The following is a 27,754-nucleotide window of genomic DNA, read 5'->3' on the forward strand; positions in this document are numbered from 1 at the left end:
GGGTGAGTTCAGAGCTGGGAGCGTGGGGTGAGTTCAGGGTTGGGAGTGTGGGGAGAGTTCAGAGCTCCGAGTGCGGGGAGAGTTCAGGGCTCGGAGTGTGGGGTGAGTTCAGGGCTGGGAGTGTAGGGTGAGTTCAGGGCTAGGAGTGTGGGGTGAGTTCAGGGCTCGGTGGGGTGAGTTCAGGGCTCAGTGTGGGGTGAGTTCAGGGCTCGGAGTGTGGGGTGAGTTCAGGGCTGGTACTGTGGGCTGAGTTCAGGGCTGGGAGTGAGGGGTGAGTTCAGGGCTGGGAGTGTGGGGTGAGTTCAGTGCTCAGAGTGTGGGTTGAGTTCAGGGCTCAGAGTGTGTGCTGAATTCAGGGCTCCGCGTGCGGAGAGAGTTCAGGGCTGGGAGTTTGGGGTCTGTTCAGGGCTCGGAGTGTCGAGAGAGTTCAGGGCTCGGAGTGTGGGGTGGGGTGAGTTTAGGGCTTGGAGTGTGGGGTGAGTTCAGGGCCTGCAGTGAGATGTGTTCTGGGCTAGGTGTCTGCGGTGAGTTCGGGGCTCGGGGTGTGGGATGAGTTCAGAGTTCGGAGTGTGGGGTGAGTTCAGGGCTGGGATTGTTGGGTGTGTACAGGCCTCGGATTGTGGGGTGAGTTCTGTGCTGGGAGTGAGGGGTGATTTCAGGGCTCGGAGTGTGGGGTGAGTTCAGGTTTGGGAGTGTAGGGTGAGTTCTGGGCTCGGAGTGTGGGGTAAGATCAGGGCTCGGAGTGTGGGGTGAGTTCAGTGCTCGGAGTGTGGGCTGAGTTCAGGGCTCGGAGTGTGGGGTGAGTTCAGAGCTCGGAGCGTGGGGTGAGTTCAGGGTTCGAGTGTGGGGAGAGTTCCGAGCTCCGAGTGCGGGGAGAGTTCAGGGCTTGGAGTGTGGGGTGAGTGCTGGGCTCGGAGTGTGGGGTAAGTTCAGGGCTCGGAGTGTGGTGTGAGTTCAGGGCTGGGAGTGTGGGGTGAGGTCAGGGCTGGGAGTGTGGGGTGAATTCAGGGCTCAGAGTGTGGGGTGAGTTCAGGGCTGGGAGTCTAGGGTGAGTTCAGGGCTCGGAGTGAGGGGTGAGTTCAGGGCTCGGAGTGTGGGGTGAGTTCAGGGCTCGGAGTGTGGGGTGAGTTCAGGGCTCGGAGTGTGGGGTGAGTTCAGGGCTCGGAGTGAGGGGTGAGTTCAGGGCTCGGAGTGTGGGGTGAGTTTAGGGCTCGGAGTGTGGAGTGAGTTCAGGGCTCGGAGTGTGGGGAGAGTTCAGGGCTCAGAGTATGGGGAGAATTCAGGGCGCCGCGTGTGGAGAGAGTTCAGGGCTCGGAGTGTGGGGTCTGTTCAGGGCTCGGAGTGTGGAGAGAGTTCAGGACTCGCAGTGTGGGGTGAGATTAGGGCTCGGAGTAAAGGGTGGGTTTAGGGCTCGGAGTGTGGGGAGAGTTCAGGGCTTGCAGTGAGATGAGTTCTGGGCTAGGAGTGTGGGGTGAGTTCAGAGCTTGGAGTGTGGGTTGTGTTCAGGGCTCGGAGTGTGGGGTGTGTTCAGGCCTCGGATTGTGGGGTGAGTTCAGGGCTTGGAGGGTGAGGTGAGTTCTGGGCTGGGGGTGTGGGGTGAGTTCAGGGCTCAGTATGGGAAGAGTTCAGGGCTCTGAGTGTGGGGAGAGATCAGTGCTCAGAGTGTGGGGTGAGTTCAGGGCTCGGAGTGTGGAGTGAGTTCAGGGCTCGGAGTGAGGGGTGAGTTCAGGGCTCAGTGTGGGGTGAGTTCAGGGCTCGGAGTGTGGGGAGAGTCCAGGGCTGGGAGTGTGGGGTGAGTTCAGGGCTCAGAGTGTGGGGAGAGTCCAGGGCTGGGAGTGTGGGCTGAGTTCAGGGCTGGGAGTGAGGGGTGAGTTCACGGCTGGGAGTGTGGGGTGAGTTCAGTGCTCAGAGTGTGGGGAGAGTCCAGGGCTGGGAGTGTGGGGTGAGTTCAGGGCTCAGAGTGTGGGTTGAGTTCAGGGCTCAAAGTGTGTGCTGAATTCAGGGCTCGGAATGTGGGGAGAATTCAGTGCTCCGCGTGCGGAGAGAGTTCAGGGCTGGGAGTGTGGGGTCTGTTCAGGGCTCGGAGTGTCGAGAGAGTTCAGGGCTCGGAGTGTGGGGTGGGGTGAGTTTAGGGCTCGGAGTGTGGGGTGAGTTCAGGGCTTGCAGTGAGATTTGTTCTGGGCTAGGTGTCTGCGGTGAGTTCGGGGCTCGGAGTGTGGGGTGAGTTCAGAACTCGGAGTGTGGGGTGAGGTCAGGGCTGGTAATGTGGGTTGTGTTCAGGCCTCGAATTGTGGGGTGAGTTCTGGGCTGGGACTGAGGGGTGAGTTCATGGCTCGGAGTGTGGGGTAAGTTCAGGGCTCGGAGTGTGGGGTGAGTTCAGGGCTCGGAGTGTGGGGTGAGTTCAGGGCTCGGAGTGTGGGGTGAGTTCAGAGCTCGGAGCGTGGAGTGAGTTCAGGGTTGGGAGTGTGGGGAGAGTTCAGAGCTCCGAGTGCGGGGAGAGTTCAGGGCTCGGAGTGTGGGGTGAGTTCTGGGCTCGGAGTGTGGGGTAAGTTCAGGGCTCGGAGAGTGGTGTGAGTTCAGGGCTGGGAGTGTGGGGTGAGTTCAGGGCAGGGAGTGTGGGGTGAATTCAGGGCTTGGAGTGTGGGGTGAGTTCAGGGCTGGGAGTGTAGGGTGAGTTCAGGGCTAGGAGTGTGGGGTGAGTTCAGGGCTCGGAGTGTGGGGTGAGTTCAGGGCGGAGTGTGGGGTGAGTTCAGGGCTCAGTGTGGGGTGAGTTCAGGGCTCGGAGTGTGGGGTGAGTTCAGTGCTCAGAGTGTGGGGAGAGTTCAGGGCTGGGAGTCTGGGGTGAGTTCAGGGCTCAGAGTGTGGGTGAGTTCAGGGCTCAGAGTGTGGGGTGAGTTCAGGCTCGGATTGTGGGTTGAGTCCAGGGCTTGGAGTGTGAGGTGAGTTCTAAGCTAGGAGTGTGGGGTGTGTTAAGGGCTCGGAGTGTGGGGTGAGTTTAGGGCTGGGAGTGTGGGGTGAGTTCAGGGCTCTGCGTGTGGAGACAGTCCAGGACTCGGAGTGTGGGGTGAGTTCAGGGCTGGGAGTGTGGGATGCATTTAGGGCTCGGAGTAAGGGGTGGGTTTAGGGCTCGGAGTGTGGGGAGAGTTCAGGCCTTGCAGTGAGATGAGTTCTGGGCTAGGAGTGTGGGGTGAGTTCAGGGCTCGGAGTGTGGGGTTAGTTCAGAGCTCGGAGTGTGGGGTGAGTTCAGGGGTCGGAGTGTGGGGTGTGTTCAGGCCTCGGATTGTGGTTTGAGTTCAGGGTTGGGAGTGTAGGGTGAGTTCTGGGCTCGAAGGGTGGGATGAGTCCAGGGCTCGGAGTGTGAAGTGAGTTCCGAGCTAGGAGTGTGGGGTGAGTTCAGGGCAGGGAGTGTGGGGCGAGTTAAGGGCTCGGAATGTGGGGTGAGTTCAGGGCTGGGTGTGTAGGGTGAGTTCAGGGCTCGGAGTGTGTGGTGAGTTCAGGGCTCGGAGTGTGGGGTGAGTTCAGGGCTCAGAGTGTGGGGTGAGTTCAGGGCTTGGATTGTGTGGAGAATTCATGGCTCGGAGTGTGAGGTGAGTTCATGGCTCGGTGTGTGGGGTGAGTTCTAAGCTAGGAGTGTGGGGTGAGTTCAGGGCTGGGAGTGTGGGGTGAGTTCAGGGCTCGGAGTGTGGGGTGAGTTCAGGGCTGGCAGTGAGAGGTGAGTTCAGGTCTCGGAGTGTGGGGTGAGTTCAGGGCTGGGACTGAGGGGTGAGTTCAGGTCTCGGAGTGTGGGGTGAGTTAGGTGCTCGGAGTGTGGGGTGAGTTCAGGGCTCGGAGTGTGGGCTGAGTTCAGGGCTCGGAGTGTGGGGAGAATTCAGAGCTCCGCGTGTGGAGAGAGTTCAGGGCTGGGAGTGAGATGAGTTCTGGGCCAGGAGTGTGGGGTGAATTCAGGGCTCGGAGTGTGGGGACAGTTCAGAGCCCGGAGTGTGTGGTGAGTTCTGGGCTCGGAGTGTGGGGTGAGTTCTGGGCTCAGAGTGTGGGGTAAGTTCAGGGCTGGGAATGTGGGGTGAATTCAGGGCTGGGAGTGTGGGGTGAGTTCAGGGCTGAGAGTGTGGGGTGAGTTCAGGGCTCGGAGTGTGGGGTGAGTTCTGGGCTCAGAGTGTGGGGTAAGTTCAGGGCTGGGAATGTGGGGTGAATTCAGGGCTGGGAGTGTGGGGTGAGTTCAGGGCTGGGAGTGTGGGGTGAGTTCAGGGCTCGGAGTGTGGGGTGAGTTCAGGGCTGGGAGTGTGAGGTGAGTTCAGGGCTCGGAGTGTGGGGTGAGTTCAGGGCTCTGAGTGTGGGGTGAGTTCTGAGCTAGGAGTGTGGGGTGAGTTCCGGGCTGGGAGTGTGGGGTGAGTTCAGGGCTCGGAGTGTGGGGTGAGTTCAGGGCTGGCTGTGAGAGGTGAGTTCAGGTCTCGGAGTGTGGGGTGAGTTCAGGGCTGGGAGTGTGGGGAGAGTTCATGGCTCGGAGTGTGAGGTGAGTTCTGGGCTCGGATTGTGGGCTGAGTTCAGGGCTCGGAGTGTTGGGTGAGTTCAGGGCTCGGATTGTGGGGTGAGTTCAGGGCTCGGAGTGTTGGGTGAGTTCAGGGCTCGGATTGTGGGGTGAGTTCAGGGCTCGGAGTGTGGGGAGAATTCAGGACTCCGCGTGTGGAGAGAGTTCAGGGCTGCGAGTGTGGGGTTTGTTCAGGGCATGGAGTGTGGGGCGAGTTCAGGGCTCGGAGTGTGGGGTGAGTTTGGGGCTCGGAGTAAGGTGTGGGTTTAGGGCTCGGAGTGTGGGGAGAATTTAGGGCTGGGAGTGAGATGAGTTCTGGGCCAGGAGTGTGGGGTGAATTCAGGGCTCGGAGTGTCGGGTGAGTTCTGGGCTGGGAGTGTGGGGTGAGTTCAGGGCTCGGAGTGTGGGGTGAGTTCAGGGCTGGGAGTGTGGGATGCATTTAGGGCTCGGAGTAAGGGGTGGGTTTAGGGCTTGGAGTGTGGGGAGAGTTCAGGTCTTGCAGTGAGATGAGTTCTGGGCTAGGAGTGTGGGGTGAGTTCAGGGCGCGGAGTGTCGGGTTAGTTCAGAGCTCGGAGTGTGGGGTGAGTTCAGGGGTCGGAGTGTGGGGTGTGTTCAGGCCTCGGATTGTGGTTTGAGTTCAGGGTTGGGAGTGTAGGGTGAGTTCTGGGCTCGAAGGGTGGGATGAGTCCAGGGCTCGGAGTGTGAAGGGAGTTCTGAGCTCGGAGTGTGGGGTGAGTTCAGGGCAGGGAGTGTGGGGCGAGTTAAGGGCTCGGAATGTGGGGTGAGTTCAGGGCTGGGAGTGTAGGGTGAGTTCAGGGCTCGGAGTGTGTGGTGAGTTCAGGGCTCGGAGTGTGGGGTGAGTTCAGGGCTCGGATTGTGGGGTGAGTTCAGGGCTCAGAGTGTGGGGTGAGTTCAGGGCTTGGATTGTGTGGAGAGTTCATGGCTCGGAGTGTGAGGTGAGTTCATGGCTCGGTGTGTGGGGTGAGTTCTAAGCTAGGAGTGTGGGGTGAGTTCAGGGCTGGGAGTGTGGGGTGAGTTCAGGGCTCGGAGTGTGGGGTGAGTTCAGGGCTGGCAGTGAGAGGTGAGTTCAGGTCTCGGAGTGTGGGGTGAGTTCAGGGCTGGGACTGAGGGGTGAGTTCAGCTCTCGGAGTGTGGGGTGAGTTAGCTGCTCGGAGTGTGGGGTGAGTTCAGGGCTGGGAGTCTAGGGTGAGTTCAGGGCTCGGAGTGTGGGGTGAGTTCAGGGCTCGGAGTGTGGGCTGAGTTCAGGGCTCGGAGTGTGGGGAGAATTCAGAGCTCCGCGTGTGGAGAGAGTTCAGGGCTGGGAGTGTGGGCTCTGTTCAGGGCTCGGAGTGTGAGGCGAGTTCAGGGCTCGGAGTGTGGGGTGAGTTCAGGGCTGGGAGTGTGGGGAGAGTTCATGGTTCGGAGTGTGGGGTGAGTTCAGGGCTCGGAGTGCGGGGTTAGTTCAGAGCTTGGAGTGTGGGGTGAGTTCAGGGGTTGGAGTGTGGGGTGTGTTCAGGCCTCGGATTGTGGTGTGACTTCAGGGTTGGGAGTGTAGGGTGAGTTCTGGGCTCGAAGGGTGGGATGACTCCAGGGCTCGGAGTGTGTGGTGAGTTCTGGGCTAGGAGTGTGGGGTGAGTTCAGGGCAGGGAGTGTGGGGCGCGTTAAGGGCTCGGAATGTGGGGTGAGTTCAGTGCTGGGAGTCTAGGGTGAGTTCAGGTCTCGGAGTGTGTGGTGAGTTCAGGGCTCGGAGTGTGGGGTGAGTTCAGGGCTCAGAGTGTGGGCTGAGTTCAGGGCTGGGAGTGTGGGGAGAGTTCAGGGCTCGGAGTGTGATGTGAGTTCATGGTTCGGAGTGTGGGGTGAGTTCATGGCTCGGAGTGTGATGTGAGTTCATGGTTCGGAGTGTGGGGTGAGTTCAGGGCTCGGAGTGTGGGGAGAATTCAGGGCTCCGCGTGTGGAGAGAGTTCAGGGCTGGGAGTGTGGTGTCTGTTCAGGGCTCGGAGTGTGGGGCGAGTTCAGGGCTCGGAGTGTGGGGTTAGTTTAGGGCTCGGAGGAAGGTGCGGGTTTAGGGCTCGGAGTATGGGGAGAGTTAAGGGCTGGGAGTGAGATAAGTTCTGGGCTAGGATTGTGGGGTGAATTTAGGGCTCGGAGTGTGGGGAGAGTTCAGAGCTCGGAGTGTGTGGTGAGTTCAGGGCTCGGAGTGCGGGGTGAGTTCTGAATTGGGAGTGTGGGGTGAGTTCAGGGCTCGGAGTGTGGGGTGAGTTCAGGGCTGGCTGTAAGAGGTGAGTTCAGGACTCGGAGTGTGGGGTGAGTTCAGGGCTGGGAGTGTGGGGAGAGTTCATGGCTCGGAGTGTGAGGTGAGTTCTAGGCTCGGATTGTGGGGTGAGTTCAGGGCTCGGAGTGTGGGGTGAGTTCAGGGCTCGGATTGTGGGGTGAGTTCAGGGCTCGGAGTGTGGGGAGAATTCAGGACTCCGCGTGTGGAGAGAGTTCAGGGCTGGGAGTGTGGGGTTTGTTCAGGGCATGGAGTGTGGGGCGAGTTCAGGGCTCGGAGTGTGGGGTGAGTTTGGGGCTCGGAGTAAGGTGTGGGTTTAGGGCTCGGAGTGTGGGGAGAATTTAGGGCTGGGAGTGAGATGAGTTCTGGGCCAGGAGTGTGGGGTGAATTCAGGGCTCGGAGTGTGGGGACAGTTCAGAGCCCGGAGTGTGTGGTGAGTTCAGGGCTCGGAGTGTGGGGTGAGTTCTGGGCTGGGAGTGTGGGGTGAGTTCTGGGCTGGGAGTGTGGGTTGAGTTCAGGCTCGGATTGTGGGTTGAGTCCAGGGCTTGGAGTGTGAGCTGAGTTCTAAGCTAGGAGTGTGGGGTGTGTTAAGGGCTCGGAGTGTGGGGTGAGTTCAGGCTCGGATTGTGGGTTGAGTCCAGGGCTTGGAGTGTGAGCTGAGTTCTAAGCTAGGAGTGTGGGGTGTGTTAAGGGCTCGGAGTGTCGGGTGAGTTTAGCGTTGGGAGTGTGGGGTGAGTTCAGGGCTCCGCGTGTGGAGAGAGTTCAGGACTCGGAGTGTGGGGTGAGTTCAGGGCTGGGAGTGTGCTGTCTGTTCAAGGCTCGGAGTGTGGAGAGAGTTCAGGGCTCGGAGTGTGGGATGCAATTAGGACTCGGAGTAAGGGGTGGGTTAAAGGGCTCGGAGTGTGGGGAGAGTTCAGGTCTTGCAGTGAGATGAGTTCTGGGCTAGGAGTGTGGGGTGAGTTCAGGGCGCGGAGTGTCGGGTTAGTTCAGAGCTCGGAGTGTGGGGTGAGTTCAGGGGTCGGAGTGTGGGGTGTGTTCAGGCCTCGGATTGTGGTTTGAGTTCAGGGTTGGGAGTGTCGGGTGAGTTCTGGGCTCGAAGGGTGGGATGAGTCCAGGGCTCGGAGTGTGAAGTGAGTTCTGAGCTAGGAGTGTGGGGTGAGTTCAGGGCAGGGAGTGTGGGGCGAGTTAAGGGCTCGGAATGTGGGGTGAGTTCAGGGCTGGGAGTGTAGGGTGAGTTCAGGGCTCGGAGTGTGTGGTGAGTTCAGGGCTCGGAGTGTGGGGTGAGTTCAGGGCTCGGAGTGTGGGTGAGTTCAGGGCTCAGAGTGTGGGGTGAGTTCAGGGCTTGGATTGTGTGGAGAGTTCATGGCTCGGAGTGTGAGGTGAGTTCATGGCTCGGTGTGTGGGGTGAGTTCTAAGCTAGGAGTGTGGGGTGAGTTCAGGGCTGGGAGTGTGGGGTGAGTTCAGGGCTCGGAGTGTGGGGTGAGTTCAGGGCTGGCAGTGAGAGGTGAGTTCAGGTCTCGGAGTGTGGGGTGAGTTCAGGGCTGGGACTGAGGGGTGAGTTCAGCTCTCGGAGTGTGGGGTGAGTTAGCTGCTCGGAGTGTGGGGTGAGTTCAGGGCTGGGAGTCTAGGGTGAGTTCAGGGCTCGGAGTGTGGGGTGAGTTCAGGGCTCGGAGTGTGGGCTGAGTTCAGGGCTCGGAGTGTGGGGAGAATTCAGAGCTCCGCGTGTGGAGAGAGTTCAGGGCTGGGAGTGTGGACTCTGTTCAGGGCTCGGAGTGTGGGGCGAGTTCAGGGCTCGGAGTGTGGGGTGAGTTCAGGGCTGGGAGTGTGGGGAGAGTTCATGGTTCGGAGTGTGGGGTGAGTTCAGGGCTCGGAGTGTGGGGTGAGTTCAGGGGTTGGAGTGTGGGGTGTGTTCAGGCCTCGGATTGTGGTGTGACTTCAGGGTTGGGAGTGTAGGGTGAGTTCTGGGCTCGAAGGGTGGGATGAGTCCAGGGCTCGGAGTGTGAGGTGAGTTCTGGGCTAGGAGTGTGGGGTGAGTTCAGGGCAGGGAGTGTGGGGCGAGTTAAGGGCTCGGAATGTGGGGTCTGTTCAGTGCTGGGAGTCTAGGGTGAGTTCAGGGCTCGGAGTGTGTGGTGAGTTCAGGGCTCGGAGTGTGTGGTGAGTTCAGGGCTAGGAGTGTGGGGTGAGTTCAGGGCTCAGAGTGTGGGCTGAGTTCAGGGTTGGGAGTGTGGGGAGAGTTCATGGCTCGGAGTGTGAGGTGAGTTCATGGTTCGGAGTGTGGGGTGAGTTCAGGGCTCGGAGTGTGGGGAGAATTCAGGGCTGGGAGTGTGGTGTCTGTTCAGGGCTCGGAGTGTGGGGCGAGTTCAGGGCTCGGAGTGTGGGGTTAGTTTAGGGCTCGGAGGAAGGTGCGGGTTTAGGGCTCGGAGTATGGGGAGAGTTAAGGGCTGGGAGTGAGATAAGTTCTGGGCTAGGATTGTGGGGTGAATTTAGGGCTCAGAGTGTGGGGAGAGTTAAGGGCTGGGAGTGAGATAAGTTCTGGGCTAGGATTGTGGGGTGAATTTAGGGCTCGGAGTGTGGGGAGAGCTCAGAGCTCGGAGTGTGTGGTGAGTTCAGGGCTCGGAGTGCGGGGTGAGTTCTGAACTGGGAGTGTGGGGTGAGTTCAGGGCTCGGAGTGTGGGGTGAGTTCAGGGCTGGGAATGTGGGGTGAATTCAGGGCTGGGAGTGTGGGGTGAGTTCAGGGCTGGGAGTGTGGGGTGAGTTCAGGGCTCAGAGTGTGGGGGGAGTTCAGGGCTGGGAGTGTGAGGTGAGTTCAGGGCTCGGAGTGTGGGGTGAGTTCAGGGCTCGGAGTGTGGGGTGAGTTCAGGGCTCGGAGTGTGGGGTGAGTTCTGAGCCAGGAGTGTGGGGTGAGTTCAGGGCTGGGAGTGTGGGGTGAGTTCAGGGCTCGGAGTGTGGGGTGAGTTCAGGGCTGGCTGTGAGAGGTGAGTTCAGGTCTCGGAGTGTGGGGTGAGTTCAGGGCTGCGAGTGTGGGGAGAGTTCATGGCTCGGAGTGTGAGGTGAGTTCTAGGCTCGGATTGTGGGGTGAGTTCAGGGCTCGGAGTGTAGGGTGAGTTCAGGGCTCGGATTGTGGGGTGAGTTCAGGGCTCGGAGTGTGGGGAGATTTCAGGACTCCGCGTGTGGAGAGAGTTCAGGGCTGGGAGTGAGATGAGTTCTGGGCCAGGAGTGTGGGGTGAATTCAGGGCTCGGAGTGTGGGGACAGTTCAGAGCCCGGAGTGCGTGGTGAGTTCAGGGCTCGGAGTGTGGGGTGAGTTCTGGGCTCAGAGTGTGGGGTAAGTTCAGGGCTCGGAGTGTGGGGTGAGTTCAGGGCCGGGAGTGTGGGGTGAGTTCAGGCTTGGATTGTGGGTTGAGTCCAGGGCTTGGAGTGTGAGGTGAGTTCTAAGCTAAGAGTGTGGGGTGAGTTCAGGGCTCGGAGTGTGAGGTGCGTTCTGAGCTAGGGGTGTGGTGTGAGTTCAGGGCTGGGAGTGAGGGGTGAGTTCAGGTCTCGGAGTGTGGGGTGTGTTAAGGGCTGGGAGTGTGGGGTGAGTTCAGGGCTGGGAGTGTGGTGTCTGTTCAGGGCACGGAGTGTGGAGAGAGTTCAGAACTCGAAGTGTGGGGTGCATTTAGGTCTCGGAGTAAGGGGTGGGTTTAGGGCTCGGAGTGTGGGGAAAGTTCGGGGCTTGCAGTGAGATGAGTTCTAGGCTAGGAGTGTGGGGTGAGTTCAGGGCTCGGAGTGTGGGGTTAGTTCAGAGCTTGGAGTGTGGGGTGAGTTCAGGGGTTGGAGTGTGGGGTGTGTTCAGGCCTCGGATTGTGGTGTGACTTCAGGGTTGGGAGTGCAGGGTGAGTTCTGGGCTCGAAGGGTGGGATGAGTCCAGGGCTCGGAGTGTGAGGTGAGTTCTGAGCTAGGAGTGTGGGGTGAGTTCAGGGCAGGGAGTGTGGGGCGAGTTAAGGGCTCGGAATGTGGGGTGAGTTCAGGGCTGGGAGTCTAGGGTGAGTTCAGGGCTCGGAGTGTGTGGTGAGTTCAGGGCTTGGAGTGTGGGGTGAGTTCAGGGCTCGGAGTGTGGGGTGAGTTCAGGGCTCAGAGTGTGGGGTGAGTTCAGGGCTGGGAGTGTAGGGAGAGTTCATGGCTCGGAGTGTGAGGTGAGTTCATGGCTCGGAGTGTGGGGTGAGTTCAGGGCTCGGAGTGTTGGGTGAGTTCAGGGCTGGGAGTGTGGTGTCTGTTCAGGGCTCGGAGTGTGGGGCGAGTTCAGGGCTCGGAGTGTGGGTTTAGTTTAGGGCTCGGAGGAAGGTGCGGGTTTAGGGCTCGGAGTATGGGGAGAGTTAAGGGCTGGGAGTGAGATAAGTTCTGGGCTGGGAATGTGGGGTGAATTCAGAGATCGGAGTGTGGGGAGAGTTCAGAGCTCGGAGTGTGTGGTGAGTTCAGGGCTCGGAGTGCGGGGTGAGTTCTGAACTGGGAGTGTGGGGTGCGTTCAGGGCTCGGAGTGTGGGGTGAGTTCAGGGTGATTTCTGGGCTTGGAGTGTGGGGTGAGTTCAAGGCTCGGAGTGTGGGGTGAGTTCTGGGCTCGGAGTTTGAGATGAGTCCAGGGCTCGGAGTGTGGGGTGAGTTCTGAGCTAGGAGTGTGGGGTGAGTTCAGGGCTGGGAGTGTGGGGTGAGTTCAGGGCTCGGAGTGTCGGGTGAGTTCAGGGCTGGCAGTGAGAGGTGAGTTCAGGTCTCGGAGTGTGGGGTGAGTTGAGGGCTGGGACTGAGGGGTGAGTTCAGGGCTCAGAGTGTGCGGTGAGTTCAGGGCTCGGAGTGTGGAGTGAGTTCAGGGCTCGGAGTGTGGGGTGAGTTCTGAGCTAGGACTGTGGGGTGAGTTCTGAACTGGGAGTGTGGGGTGCGTTCAGGGCTCGGAGTGTGGGGTGAGTTCAGGGTGATTTCTGGGCTTGGAGTGTGGGGTGAGTTCAAGGCTCGGAGTGTGGGGTGAGTTCTGGGCTCGGAGTTTGAGATGAGTCCAGGGCTCGGAGTGTGAGGTGAGTTCTGAGCTAGGAGTGTGGGGTGAGTTCAGGGCAGGGAGTGTGGGGCGAGTTAAGGGCTCGGAATGTGGGGTGAGTTCAGGGCTGGGAGTCTAGGGTGAGTTCAGGGCTCGGAGTGTGTGGTGAGTTCAGGGCTTGGAGTGTGGGGTGAGTTCAGGGCTCGGAGTGTGGGGTGAGTTCAGGGCTCAGAGTGTGGGGTGAGTTCAGGGCTGGGAGTGTAGGGAGAGTTCATGGCTCGGAGTGTGAGGTGAGTTCATGGCTCGGAGTGTGGGGTGAGTTCAGGGCTCGGAGTGTTGGGTGAGTTCAGGGCTCGGAGTGTGGGGTGAGTTCAGGGCTCGGAGTGTGGGGAGAATTCAGGGCTCCGCGTGTGGAGAGAGTTCAGGGCTGGGAGTGTGGTGTCTGTTCAGGGCTCGGAGTGTGGGGCGAGTTCAGGGCTCGGAGTGTGGGTTTAGTTTAGGGCTCGGAGGAAGGTGCGGGTTTAGGGCTCGGAGTATGGGGAGAGTTAAGGGCTGGGAGTGAGATAAGTTCTGGGCTGGGAATGTGGGGTGAATTCAGGGATCGGAGTGTGGGGAGAGTTCAGAGCTCGGAGTGTGTGGTGAGTTCAGGGCTCGGAGTGCGGGGTGAGTTCTGAACTGGGAGTGTGGGGTGCGTTCAGGGCTCGGAGTGTGGGGTGAGTTCAGGGTGATTTCTGGGCTTGGAGTGTGGGGTGAGTTCAAGGCTCGGAGTGTGGGGTGAGTTCTGGGCTCGGAGTTTGAGATGAGTCCAGGGCTCGGAGTGTGGGGTGAGTTCTGAGCTAGGAGTGTGGGGTGAGTTCAGGGCTGGGAGTGTGGGGTGAGTTCAGGGCTCGGAGTGTCGGGTGAGTTCAGGGCTGGCAGTGAGAGGTGAGTTCAGGTCTCGGAGTGTGGGGTGAGTTGAGGGCTGGGACTGAGGGGTGAGTTCAGGGCTCAGAGTGTGCGGTGAGTTCAGGGCTCGGAGTGTGGAGTGAGTTCAGGGCTCGGAGTGTGGGGTGAGTTCTGAGCTAGGACTGTGGGGTGAGTTCTGGGCTCGGAGTGTGGGTTGAGTTCAGGGCTCGGAGTGTGGGCTGAGTTCAGGGCTCGCAGTGTGGGGAGAATTCAGAGCTCCGCGTGTGGAGAGAGTTCAGGGCTGGGAGTCTGGGGTCTGTTCAGGGCTCGGAGTGTGGGGCGAGTTCAGGGCTCGGAGTGTGGGGTGAGTTCAGGGCTGGGAGTGTGGGGAGAGTTCAGGGTTGGGAGTGTAGGATGATTTCTGGGCTCGGAGTGTGGGGTGAGTTCAGGGCTCGGAGTGTGGGGTGAGTTCTGGGCCGATGCGTCCGAAGCATGCGGGTCCAAATCCAAACGTTCGGGTTTCAAGAGTTGGTCCATTGCGTTGAAAATTGAGTTAATAAAATTGATTTGCCTCAATGAATCCGAGACTCGAAGTTAACGGAGCAAAGCAAGGCTTTTATTAACTCAGAAAGTAATACACATTGGAGAAGTGTCTCTCATCCAGAGATCTGCTGTACTGCTGTGAGACACGCTGGGGCTTGCTTAAGTAGGGGCCAGGTATGGGCGGAGCCTTACACACAATACAATACAGGTAAGGAAATGAAACTGAAACTAAACTAAACACAGGGAATACAGTGCCTGATGAATGGCATATTTCATCACATGCATTCTGCTGCTTGTCCCTTAACTCCACATTCTGACCTTAGTCATGAGTCTACTTGTTCTATCTCCTTTTTTAATATAGGAATAACAATTGCTCTCTGCCAGTCCTCTGGCACTATTCACTTTTCTATTGAATTTTTCTAAATATATAATACTGCCCCCACACATCTACCTGTGTAGGCCTTGGTCTCTGGAGAGGCCTACAATGCTTCAGCTCCCTTTATCTTTGGGGCTTTTTGGTCTCTTTAAATGCCCGCCTGCCTCTTCTGGTGCCTGGCTGTTAGGACCATCTGGCCAGACACTGTTGGGCTCCCTCTTGGTGATAGGAATTCCTCTGGGAGCCTGCCCTGGGAAGTGGAAACAGAAGGGCAGGCGGAAGTCCCACCTTGCCACTATTCTGCCCCAAAGAGAAGAATCTATCCTTCATGTCAAAGGTGTGAAAATTAGGAATGTCACTTAGTACAAAGGTAGTGTGCACCTAGTGCGCAATGTTGCTGCTGATTAAAACAGTGCCAAAACTGAGTCCAAATATAAAGCAAAGCAATGCATTTGGGGAGGGCTAACAAGGAAGGAAAGGAAATACTCATTAAATGGTAGGACACTGAGTAGTGTAGAGGAACAAAGGGACCTTGGAGTGCATGTCCACAGATCCCTGAAGGTAGCAGGCCAAGTAGATAAGGTGGTTAAGAAGGCATATGGAATGCTTGCCTTTATTAGCTGTGGCACAGAATACAAAAGCAGGGGGGGTTATGCTTCAACTGTATAAAACACTAGTTAGGCCTCAGCTAGATTACAGCGTGCAGTTCTGGTCACCACATTACAGGAAAGATGTGATTGCACTAGAGAGGGCACAGAGGAGATTTACAAGGATGTTGCCGGGAGTAGAGAATCTTAGCTATGAGGAAAGACTGGATAGGCTGGGTCTGTTTTCCTTGGAACAGAGGAGGCTGAGGGGAGACCTTATTGAGATGTATAAAATTATGAGGGGCGTAGATAAAGTGGATAGAAAGGACCTATTTCCCTTAAAAACCAGGGGGCACAGATTTAAAGTAATTGGGGGAAGGTTTAGAGGGGATTTGAGGGGAAATTTCTTCACCCAGAGGGTTGTGGGGGTCTGGAACTCACTGCCTGAAAGGGTGGTAGAGGCAGGAACCCTAACCACATTTAAAAAGTACTTGGATGTGCACTTGGGGTGCTGTAACCTGCAGGGCTACGGACCAAGAGCTGGGAAGTGGGATTAGGCTGGATAGCTCTTTGTTGGCCAACACGATGGGCCGAAATGGCCTCCTTCCGTGCTGTAACTTTCTATGATTCTATGAATTCGCATTGTTCAGCATTGCGGAACAGGAAAAAACAAAGAATATTCATCACAGAAAAGGATTATTTTCTAGCCTGAAACACAATTTTGTAAATATTAAGCATCAAACTATAACAATACTAATAAGTAGTAGTGCAGCATGGTGGAATGTTAACAGCCTGTATCATCATAGCAGTGGGATTCAGGTTCAATCCCCGATACTGTTTCAATACTGTTGACTTCCAAATCTCACCTTTTCAGTTTAAAGACGCAATAAGTGGAGGCCGTGCACTTTTCTGCAGGGAGCAGTTTAGGATTCAACAAAGGAGGACAAAGGGATTAATTCAGAAGGGGAAAATAGAATATGAGAGTAAGCTTTCAGGGAACATAAAAACTGACTGTAAAAGCTTTTATAGATATGCGAAGAGAAAAAGATTGGTGAAGTCAGTGGCCCTAGAAATAGTAGATGCATTGCTGATCATCTTCCAACATTCGATGGAATCTGGAACAGTTCCCATGGATTGGAGAGTAGCTAATGTTACCCCACTATTCAAAAAAGGTGGTAGAGAGAAAACGGGGAATTACAGACCGGTAAGCCTGACATCGGTAGTGGGGAAAATGCTAGAGTCCATTATAAAAGATGTAATAGCAGAGCACTTGGAAAACAGTGACAGGATCGGAACCCTCACAACATTCAAGAAGCATTTGGATGAGCACTTGAAATGCCATTGCATACAAGGCTATGGACCAAATGCTGGAAAATGGGATTAGACTGGACAGGGATGGATGGGCGGCGCAGACACGATGGGCCGAAGGGCCTCTTTCTGTGCTGTAAAACTCTATGGCCTAGAAGTTCAGTGCCCTTCGCGCCGATTTTGCGGCGCTAGAGGGCCTAGCGCTGCAATTGGCGCCGGCGCCTAAATTGCCTGGGGCCCTTCCGCCGCGGTAGACCGGTAGCGCTGCGCCGGCACCGATGACGTCATCGGTGTGCGCAGCGTCCCGGTTGCCATGCCGACGGGCCCCAGCGCCGAAATTCAGTTGCGGCCGCCTCGCCCGTGGCAGCCGCAACTAAGACTCTGGCAACAGAGTCCAACATGTTTTTGCGCCGGCGCATTAAAGGCCCTGCGGCGGCCGGCCGCTTTCCCGCCGGCCGCCTGGCCGCAGCTCCCTCCCCAGACTTCCCCCCCCCCCCCCCCCCCCCCGGAACAGAAGCAAGCCCGGCACTTGTCCGAGGTGCCGGGCTCATTTTTAAAAAGATTTTCGCGGGCCGCGGCCGGGTGCAGGCAGCTCCTCCTTAAGGGAAGGAGGAGGCCTGCACTTCCCGAACCTGCCGCACCGCAGCGGGCGCCGCAGCGCTGGAATAGCGCCGAAATTCAGCGCGTTGCGCCAGTTTTCAGGCGCAAACAGCTCTCAGCAGCGCCGGCAGCCGTTTGGGCGCAGAACTATTGAATTTTGGGCCCGACCAGCGCGACTTAGCTCCGGCACTAACTTCCGACGCTAAAGCCCTGGCTGCGCCAAAACTCAATTTCTAGGCCTATGACTCTAAAGTCAACATGGATTTACAAAAGGTAAATCGTGCTTGACTAATCTACTGGAATATTTTGAGGCTGTAACTGGTCAAATAGATAAGGGAGAACCAGTGGATGTGGTGTATTTGGACTTTCAAAAGGCTTTCGATAAGGTCCCGCATAAGAGATTAGCGTGTAAAGTTAAGGCACATGGGATTGGGGGCAAGGTATTGACTTGGATAGAGAACTGGTTGGCAGACAGAAAGCAAAGAGTTGGAATAAACAGGTCTTTTTCCGAGTGGCAGGCAGTGACTAGTGGGGTACCGCAGGGATCGGTCCTTGGACCCCAGCTATTCACAATATATATTAATGATCTAGACAAGGGAACTAGATGTAATATCTCCAAGTTTGCAGACGACACAAAGCTGGGTGGGCGTGTGTGCTGTGAGGAGGATGCCGAGAAACTCCAGGATGATTTGGACAGGTTGGGTGATTGGGCAGAAGCATGGCAGATGCAACATAACGTGGATAAAAGCGAGGTTATCCACTTTGTTGTCAAAAACAGGAAGGCAGGTTATTATCTGAACGGCAATAGATTGGGAGAAGGGGAGGTAAAACGAGACCTGGGTGTCCTTGTGCACCAGTCGCTGAAGGTAAGCATGCAGGTGCAGCAGGCGGTTAAGAAGGCAAATGGTATGTTGGCCTTCGTAGCAAGAGGATTCGAGTACAGGAACAAGGATGTCTTGCTGCAGTTGTACAGGGCCTTGGTGAAACCAAATCTTGAGTATTGTGTGCAGTTTTGGTCGCCTTATCTGAGGAAGGATGTTCTTGCCATGGAGGGAGTGCAGCGAAGATTCACCAGACTGATACCTGGGATGGCAGGAATGACGTATGAGGAGAGATTGGGTCGATTGGGCCTATACTCGCTGGAGTTTAGAAGAATGAGAGGGGATCTCATTGAAACTTATAAAATTCTCACAGGACTAGACAGACAAGATGCAGGGAGGATGTTCCCGATTGTGGGGGAGTGCAGAACCAGGGATCACAGTCTAAAGATAAGGGGTAAGCCATTTAGGACAGAAATGAGGAGGAATTTCTTCACCCAGAGAGTGGTGAACCTGTGGAATTTTCTACCACAGAAGGCAATAGAGGCCAATTCATTAAATATATTCAAGAAGGAGTTGGATATATTTCTTAAGGCTAAAGGGATCAAGGGATATGGAGAGAAGGCAGGGACAGGGTACTGAATTTGGATGATCAGCCATGATCGCATTGAATGGCGCAGCAGGCTCGAGGGGCCGAATGGCCTACTCCTGCTCCTATCTTCTATGTTTCTATGTCTGGGGAGGATAACAGATGAAGAGTCATCTTGGATCGCTTTTATGCATTTCCTAGCTGCTGGTGCAGAGCAGCAATACCAACCCGCACCCACCCCTCCCTTCACCCATGCCAGCTCCAAATAGCACATGACACAATGAGATCAGAGGAGAAAATAGAGGGTAAACAAGCTCAAGAAAAAAAGTGAGATGACCCACCTAACCAGTCTAATGGAGTGATATAATTATACATTGAATAAAACTGACCTCATCAATCCCACAAGTTATATTCTGATGGCTAGCCTTGCTCTCTAGGTTGTTAACCTCAACCCAGTTTCAGCTAAATGTTACAATTACTTTTTTTCTGCAAACATTCAAAATGGCAAGAGAGAGTTGGCCATGGAGATGACCTTCTATTGAGCAGTTCCAACCATAAAAATGTTAAAGAGACAAAAGGTCATCGACCTGAAACGTTAACTCTGTCTCTCTCTCCACAGACGCTGCCTGACCTGCTGAGTATTTCCAGCATTTTATGCTTTTATTTAAGTAAGAATAGTTTTTGTGCTGAAATCTCTTACAGTTTCTGCCCCTGCCTGATTCTGGGCAATGATATCTTTGTTTAAATGTGATCTTGGTTCATTGGTAGCACTCTTGCCTCCGAGTCAGAAGATCACGGGTTCAAGTCCCACTACAAGATTTGAGCACATACTTCAATGTACTGCTGAAGGAGTGCTGCATTGTCAGAGGAGCCATTTTCTGGATGAAATGTTACAGTGAGTCTCCATATGTTTGTTCAGGTGGACATAATAGATCCAATGAGACTATTAGGAGAGAGCAGGGGAGTTCTCACGTTATGCTGGCCAACATTTATCCCTCAACATTATCTGGTCATTTTGTTGTGGGACCTTGCTGTGTAAAAATTGCTGTATTTGCCTACATAACAACAGTGACTACACTTCAAAAGTGCTGCATTTGCTGAGAAGCACTTTAGGACATCCTGGTGACGCTAAAGAAATGCATTCATTCTTTGTGCATGCTGTCTCTGCATCTTATTTCAACAGCATCCAGGCACAGCAATTTAGCCTGATTTTTTTGCAAAAGTTACAGTATGGACAAATGACACCTGTTGAAGTAAATGCCTGCCAGCTCATTGTATCCGGCCCACTGGAGCTCGAGCTGCACATACATCGTTGTCTTGCGAGGGGGGCCACCGAGGAGAACTCGACCAGGATTACTGCGGCTTGGGAGTAGGCTGTGATCCTGAACTATGGAAATTAAAAAAAAGAAAGCAGCCTGGACTGCTGCTATATGTCTGATGCAGATCTGCTTCCCTTTTGTGTCTCGGAGCCATATAAAGTCTGTCTGCGGCTCGCTCTCGTTCTGGCTCTGTGAGCCACTTTTCTAAAACCTGACAGATCTGCCGCTTATCACTGGCTGGTGGGGCCGCTGAGCATCCACAATGGACGATCCTCCTCCATCAAGTCATGGATGCTCATCTCGACTACTCTTAGTCTTCCCGAAGAGCACGGCGCCTTTACTCACACGGAACTCACCCCACACTCCGAGCCCTGAACTCAGCCCACACTCCCAGCCCTGAACTCACCCCACACTCCAAGCACTGAACTCAACCCACACTCGGAGCTCTGAACTCAACCCACACTCCGAGCCCAGAACTCACCCCACACACCGAGCCAGGAACTCAACCCACGCTCCGAGCCATGAACTCACCCCACACTCCCAGCCCTGAACTCACCCCACACTCCGAACCCTGAATTCACCCCACACTCCCAGCCCTGAACTCACCCCACACTCCAAACCCTGAACTCACCCCACACTCCGAGCCCTGAATTCACCCCACACTCCCAGCCCTGAACTCTCCCCACACTCCGAACCCTGAACTCACCCCACACTCCTAGCCCTGAACTCACCCCACACTCCTAGCCCTGAACTCACCCCACAATCCGAGGCCTGAACACACCCCACACTCTGAGCCCTGAACTCTCCCCACACTACGAGCCCTGAACAGACCCCACACGCCCAGCCCTGAACTCTCTCCACACGCGGAGCCCTGAATTCTACCCACACTCCGAGCCCTGAACTCACCCCACACTCCGAGCCCTGAACTCACCCCACACTCCGAGCCCTGAACTCACCCCACACTCCGAGCCCTGAACTCACCCCACACTCCCAGGTCAGAACTCACCCCGCACTCCGAGCCCTGAACTCACCACACACTCCGAGCCCTGAACCCTCCCCACACTCCCAGCCCTGAACTCTGTCCACACGCGGAGCTCTGAATTCTCCCCACACTCCGAGCCCTGAACTCAGCCCACACTCCGAGCCCTGAACTCAACCCACACTCCGAGCCCTGAACTCACCCCACAGTCCTAGCTCAGAACTCACCCCACACTCCGAGCCCTGAACTCACCCCACACTCCGAGCCCTGAACTCACCGCACACTCCGAGCCCTGAACTCACCCCACACTCCGAGCCCTGAACTCACCCCACACTCCGAGCCCTGAGCTCACCCCACACTCCGAGCCCCGAACTCACCCTAGACTCCCAGCCCTGAACTCACCCCACACTCCGAGCACTTAACTCACCCCACACTCCGAGCCCTGAACTCACCCCACACTCCCAGCCCTGAACTCACCCCACACTCTTAGCTCAGAACTCACCCCACCCTCCGAGCCCTGGACTCATCTCAAACTCCGAGCCCAGAACTCACCCCACACTCCGAGCCCTGAACTCACCCCACACTCCAAGCCCAGAAATCACCCTAAACTCCCAACCCTGAACTCACCCCACACTCCGAGCCCAGAACTCACCCCACACTCCCAGTTCAGAACTCTCCCCGCACTCCGAGCCCTGAACTCACCACACACTCCGAGCTCTGAACCCTCCCCACACTCCGAGCCCTGAATTCACCCCACAATCCTAGCCCAGAACTCATCTCCCTCCCAGCCCTTAACTCTCCCCACACTCCGAGCCCTAAACTCGCACCTTACTCCGAGCCCTAAACTCACCCCACACTCCGAGTCCTGAATTCGCCCCACACTCCGAGCCCTGAACAGACCCCACACTCCCAGCCCTGAACTCTCTCCACACGCGGAGCCCTGAATTCTCCCCACACTCCAAGCCCTGAACTCACCCCACACTCCGAGCCCTGAACTCACCCCACACTCAGAGCCCTGAACTCACCCCACACTCCGAGCCCTGAACTCACCCCACACTCCGAGCCCTGAACTCACCCCACACTCCGAGCCCTGAACTCACCCCACACTCCGAGCCCTGAACTCACCCCACACTCCGAGCCATGAACTCACCTCACACTCCGAGCCATGAACTCTCCCCACACTCCCAGCCCTGAACTCACCCCACACTCCGAGCCCTGAACTCACCTCACACTCCGAGCCCTGAACTCACCTCACACTCCGAAACATGAACTCTCCCCACACTCCCAGCCCTGAACTCACCCCACACTCCGAGCCCTGAACTCGCCCCACACTCCGAGCCCTGAACAGACCCCACACTCCTAGCCCTCAAATCTCTCCGAACGCGGAGCCCTGAATTCTCCCCACACTCCGAGCCCTGAACTCAGCCCACAGTCCGAGCCCTGAACTCAACCCACACTCCGAGCCCAGAACTCACCCCACACTCCAAGCCCTGAACTCACCCCTCACTCCCAGCCCTGAACTCACACCACACTCCGAGCCCTGAACTCACCCCACACTCCCAGCCCTGAACTCAGCCCACACTCCTAGCTCAGAACTCACCTCACACTCCGAGCCCTGGACTCATCCCACCCTCTGAGCCCAGAACTCACCCTACACTCCCAACCCTGAACTCACCCCGCACTCTGAGCTCTGAACTCACCCCACTCTCCGAGCCCTGAATTCACCCCACACTCCTAGCCCAGAACTCACCCTGCACTCCCAACCCTGAACTCACCCCACACTCCGAGCACTTAACTCACCCCACACTCCGAGACCTGAACTCACCACTCAGTCCCAGCCCTGAACTCACCCAACACTCCGAGCCCTGAACTCACCCCACACTCCCAGCCCTGAACTCACCCCACACTCTTAGCTCAGAACTCACCCCACCCTCCGAGCCCTGGACTCATCTCAAACTCCGAGCCCAGAACTCACCCCACACTCCGAGCCCTGAACCCACCCCACACTCCGAGCCCAGAAATCACCCTAAACTCCCAACCCTGAACTCACCCCACACTCCGAGCCCAGAACTCACCCCACACTCCCAGTTCAGAACTCTCCCCGCACTCCGAGCCCTGAACTCACCACACACTCCGAGCTCTGAACCCTCCCCACACTCCGAGCCCTGAATTCACCCCACAATCCTAGCCCAGAACTCATCTCCCTCCCAGCCCTTAACTCTCTCCACACTCCGAGCCCTAAACCCGCACCTTACTCCGAGCCCTAAACTCACCCCACACTCCGAGCCCTGAACTCACCCCACACTCCGAGCCCTGAACTCACCCCACACTCCGAGCCATGAACTCTCCCCACACTCCCAGCCCTGAACTCACCCCACACTCCGAGCCCTGAACTCACCTCACACTCCGAGCCCTGAACTCACCTCACACTCTGAAACATGAACTCTCCCCACACTCCCAGCCCTGAACTCACCCCACACTCCGAGCCCTGAACTCGCCCCACACTCCGAGCCCTGAACAGACCCCACACTCCTAGCCCTCAACTCTCTCCGAACGCGGAGCCCTGAATTCTCCCCACACTCCGAGCCCTGAACTCAGCCCACAGTCCGAGCCCTGAACTCAACCCACACTCCGAGCCCAGAACTCACCCCGCACTCCAAGCCCTGAACCCACCCCTCACTCCCAGCCCTGAACTCACACCACACTCCGAGCCCTGAACTCACCCCACACTCCCAGCCCAGAACTCACCTCACTCTCCGAGCCCTGAACTCACCCCACAATCTGAGGCCTGAACACACCCCACACTCCGAGCCCTGAACTCACCCCACACTCTGAGCTCTGAACTCACCCCACACTCCTAGCTCAGAACTCACCCCACACTCCGAGCCCTGGATTCATCTCAAACTCCGAGCCCAGAACTCACCCCACACTCCGAGCCCTGAACTCACCCCACACTCCCAGCCCTATCCTAGCAGATAAGGGAATTAGGGGTTACAGGGAGAGGGCAGGGAAGTGGACGTGAGTCTAGATTCAGATCAGCCATGATCCTATTGAATGGCGGAGCAAGCCCGAGGGGCCATATGGCCTACTCCTGCTCCTATTTCTTATGTTCTTATTGTTGTGTATGTGCCTTTATGGGAACAACTGGTCTCAGATTGCAGTACCGGCAGTGACCACCCCTGTATAAAAGGCCCTAGCAGGCTTCTGTAGTTTCAGTTTCCAGGTTGTCTCCATTCAGTAAATACTTGTTATAATCAACTCCTGCAGTCCGTGTCTCAATTATACACGGACATAATACTGGCGACGAGTAAGAAACGAACTTACCTGCAACTCGGCAGCACCTCAGATGACGTTATTGAAGGTCGAAGCCAGAAGAAAGAAAAAAAAAATAATCCAAAGAAACTCGAGAAACGGGCGTCGACCGTGGGCAACCGCCCTCCAAATCATCGAATTGAAAAGTGCAGGAGAGACTGTCGAGAGCCAGGCTTGGTCTCCAGTCTGTAGTTTCCCAGCTAATCGGGCTGGTGGCAGGTAGTGCACTGATCCTTCCTGGGCTGCGGCGGGCTAGAGCTCGATCGGGTGGCTCTGCAACGGGGCCGGGCAGCGAGTCGGGAAGCAAAGAGAGAGAGAGTGGGTGGAGCACACAGGGCGCGGCCGGTGCTTCGCAGCCGGGCAGCGTTCGGACCTAAGAAGAGGGAGGGAAGTGTCCCAGAGGGTCCGCTCCACGACGGGAACGGTTCTTCAATTAACGGAGCAAATATTGAAGCGCGATAGAAAAATTAAAATACCGCGGAGAGCGGCGTTGGCAGCAGCGATCGGGAAGGCGCGAAGACCATAGGGCGTCGCCATTACAGGATAGTAAAATAAATATAATCGCCAGCAACAGCGTTGGCAGCAGCGGCAGCGGCGGGAAAGCGCGGGAGGCGCCATCTTAACTCGGCGGGGAAAAAGGAAAAGCGCGGGAGGCGCCATTTTGATCCATCGGGGATGAAGGCAAAGCGCGGGAGGCGCCATCTTAGATTTTCAAGATGCCAAAGACTGGCGATATCACTGCCTTCGATAATGCAATAGAAGACTGGACCACGTATGTGGAAAGAGTCAAGGTATATTGCGAGGCAAACGAAATAGCCGATGAGAAAAAGGCATCGGTATTGCTAAATTTAATGGGCGCAAGAACGTACGGCCTATTGCGGGACCTGATTACTCCAGCCAAACCGAAGGCGAAGAGTTTTAACGAAATTGTTGCTATCCTACAGGAACACCTAAATCCTACACCGCTGCTGATAGCAGAAAGATTTAAATTCCAACAGGAGAAATCAGCATAAAAATGAGAGCAATGCTGATTACCTTACGGAACTACGCAAGCTATCAAAGCACTGCCAGTTCGGAACAGGACTGGCAGATACCTTACGGGACAAATTTGTCTGTGGACTCCTGAGTGAAGGAACCCAGAAGAGGTTACTCTCAGAGAAAGAGCTGACGCTAGATAATGCTTTCAGCGTGGCAGTATCGTACGAAGCAGCAGCAAGGGGAGCTGCGGAAATACAACAAAAGCCACAGGAATACGGCACCCATGAAATGACACGGGGATTTGCAAAATGTTACCACTGCGGCAGAACAAACCATGACCAGAAGGACTGCTGGTCCAAGGACAAAATATGCAGGCAATGCGGAAAGATGGGACACATTGCACAAGTTTGCAGGTCTGGGAAGAAGACCAACGACAACAAAAATGCTACTAAGGAACCGTACAGGAAAGTACAAAAGATGACGGACAGTAGTTCCGAAGACCAGATGAGTGATAGTGAATCCGGGAACAAGAGACTAAGCTGTCTCAAACTTCACAACGTAATCGCAAAAGAGGATCACTGAACCATTTGGGTCACCCTCACGATAGCAGGGTCCCAAGTCAAAATGGAATTGGATACAGGATCAGCTCTAACCGTCATGAATCGACGAGACTACGAGTGGCTATTCTCGCACATACCCTTGAGAGAGACATCAATTGTCTTGAGGACGTATACGGGGCAAAAAGTATACCCCAGAGGAAAAATAAGGGTGCCTGTCGAATACAACAGCAAGAAAATACGGAAATTGTATCTCTACATTCTGCAAGATGGTGGACCACCGTTATTGGGACGTGAATGGATCAGAAAGATAAGTTTAGACTGGCACTCCATTCAGGCACTGACGGTGGCTGGTAAAAAGGATGACGACGTCACTCCTGGACGATTGTCAACAATCTTAGCTGACGCCAAAGAGGTATTTCAACAAGAACTGGGCACTCTTAAAGGCGTAACCGCCTCGATAAAAATAGAGGAGAATGCAATTCCCAAGTTTTTCAAAGCAAGACCGGTACCATATGCAATTCGCCCAGCCGTCGAGGCAGAGCTGGAGAATCTGGAGAATGCAGGCGTGTTATCTAAGGTAGACTGGAGTGAGTGGGCGACACCCATCGTTCCTGTCATGAAGAAAACATTAAACAATAAGTCTGAGGAGCCAAGGAAGGTTCGCATCTGTGGGGACTTCAAGGTGACGGTGAACCCAGTCCTTCACACAGTACAATATCCTCTTCCAAGGATAAAAGATATCTTCGCCTCACTATCTGGAGGGAAGCGTTTTACAAAAATTGACCTAGCACAAGCATATTTGCAGATGGAGGTTGAAGAATCCTCTAGGAAGTATCTCACGATAAACACTCACAAAGGTCTTTACCAGTATAATCGACTGGTATTCGGAGTAGCATCAGCTCCGGCGATATGGCAAAGAGCGATGGAACAAGTCCTGCAAGGGATTCCGGGGACTCAGTGTTACTTGGACGACATCTTAGTGACAGGTGAAGATGACAGTGAACACCTTGCCAACCTAGAGCAGGTGCTCACTAGACTACGTGAACATGGGCTACGAGCCAATCGCCCTAAGTGCGAGTTTTTTAAGAAACAGATATCGTATTGTGGTCACGTGATTGATGAAGAGGGGTTGCATAAGTCCCCTGACAAAATTGAAGCGGTAGTTAAGGCTCCAGCGCCTGAAAATGTGTCGCAACTGAGGTCATTCCTCGAATTGGTGAATTACTACCATAAGGCCTAGAAATTCAGTGGGCTGCGCCACCAGTTTGCGCCCAAAGAGGGCACTCAGTGGCTTTAGCGCCACTGGCCACACCTCCCGCGATATTTAGCGGGGCGCTAATGGCGGCGTTAGCCTGTAGCGCTGCGCCGCCACCGATGACGTCATCGGTGTGTGCAGCGCCCCGCTCCCGCCCCGATGACCATATTTGGTCGCGCCCGCCTTTTTAACGCCGGTCGCAAATCGCGACCGGTTCACAGGGCCTACCTGTGGTGGTAGTGGCGCTAGTTAAGGTGGAGGTGTGGGGCGGCCGCTTTTTCGGCAGCCGCTTGCCAACACCTCCTTCCCCGGCCTCCTAAACCCCCCCCCGCGGCATTGCCGGCTGTTTCCCGAGAGCCCGGCACTTCTCCTTGGTGCCGGGCTCATTTGCTGGCACTCGCGAGCGGGGATTGCGCTGTTGCAGGCACCTCCCCCTTAACAGTGGGAGGAAGGCCTGCAGTACTGCAGCGTGCCGTGCCGCAGCGTGTGGCGCTGCGGCCCTTAGCGCGCCGATATTCAGGGTGAGCGCCCCAAGCGGGGCGCGGGGAGCCTCGAGTAGCGGCCCGCTTCCGTTTGGGGCGCAGAAACTGAATATCGGGATGGCGCAAGTGGCTCCGCTCGCAGCAGTAATTCCGGCGCCCAGGCGAGCTTGGCGCCCCAAACGGCGCCCAACTGAATTTTTAGCCCTAAGTTGTTGCCGAATTTGTCCACAATTCTGCATCCACTGAACGCCCTACTACGAACGGGAGTAGCATGGAAATGGAGCGATGAATGTAAGCGGGCCTTTCAGAAGAGTAAGGACCTAATCACTTCAAGAGAAGTATTGGCTCACTGCAACCCATCACTACCGATAAGACTGGCGTGTGATGCGTCTCCCTACGGTGTTGGAGCGGTACTGTCACATAAATTCCTTGATGGTTCAGAGAGGCCGATAGCTTTTGTGTCACGCTTGTTAACTTCAGCCGAGCGTAACTACGCCCAGATTGACAGAGAGGCCCTTAGTCTGGTGTGGGGGGTGAAGAAGTTCAATCACTACCTGCACGGTCAGAAATTTACTCTACTAACTGATCAACCTCTCGTCTCCATTTTCAACCCTCAGAAGGGCGTACCGATAATGACGGCACAACGGCTACAGAGGTGATCCCTTTTCCTAGGGACACACCAATATGACATCGAGTACAAAGGAACTAAACAGCATGGGAATGCTGATGGATTGTCGCGCCTACCGTTGCCGACGGTGGAAGAAGAACTGGCAGTGGATCCTGTGGAGTTATTCCACTCGACTATTGTCGAATGTCTCCCTGTGACGAATGCAAACATAGAAAAGGAAACACGAAATGACCCGGCACTCTCTTGGGTCTATGATTTAACGGTGAAGGGATGGCCAGCACATGGCGAACCACTGCTGCCAGCATTCTCGCTGAGAAGAGAACAGCTGTCAGTGTGCAGAGGAACCTTGATGTGTGGATCCAGAGTAGTAATTCCACCCAAATTGAAGGATAGAGTGCTCAATGAGCTTCATGAGGGTCATCTGGGAGGGGTAAAAATGAAGAACTTAGCCAGAGCGTTTGTGTGGTGGCCGGGAATCGATAGAGAAATCGAAGAGATGACCAAGAGCTGTACAGGATGCCAGAAGGTCCAAAACGCCCCACCACAAGCCCCTCTACATCCATGGGAGTGGCCCTCATCTCCATGGCAAAGGGTGCACATTGATTTTGCTGGTCCCTTTATGGACTCGATGTTTTTAATTGCGGTGGATGCACATTCAAAGTGGCCAGAGGTAATAAAAATGTCCTCAACCACCACAGAAAAAACTATCACAGTCTTACGAACCATATTCGCCAGGAATGG

This window comes from Somniosus microcephalus, chromosome 10 (genome assembly GCF_052327205.1).
Source record: "Somniosus microcephalus isolate GS21.2 chromosome 10, FLI_Smic_1.0, whole genome shotgun sequence".
NCBI classification, from domain to species: Eukaryota; Metazoa; Chordata; class Chondrichthyes; order Squaliformes; family Somniosidae; genus Somniosus; species Somniosus microcephalus.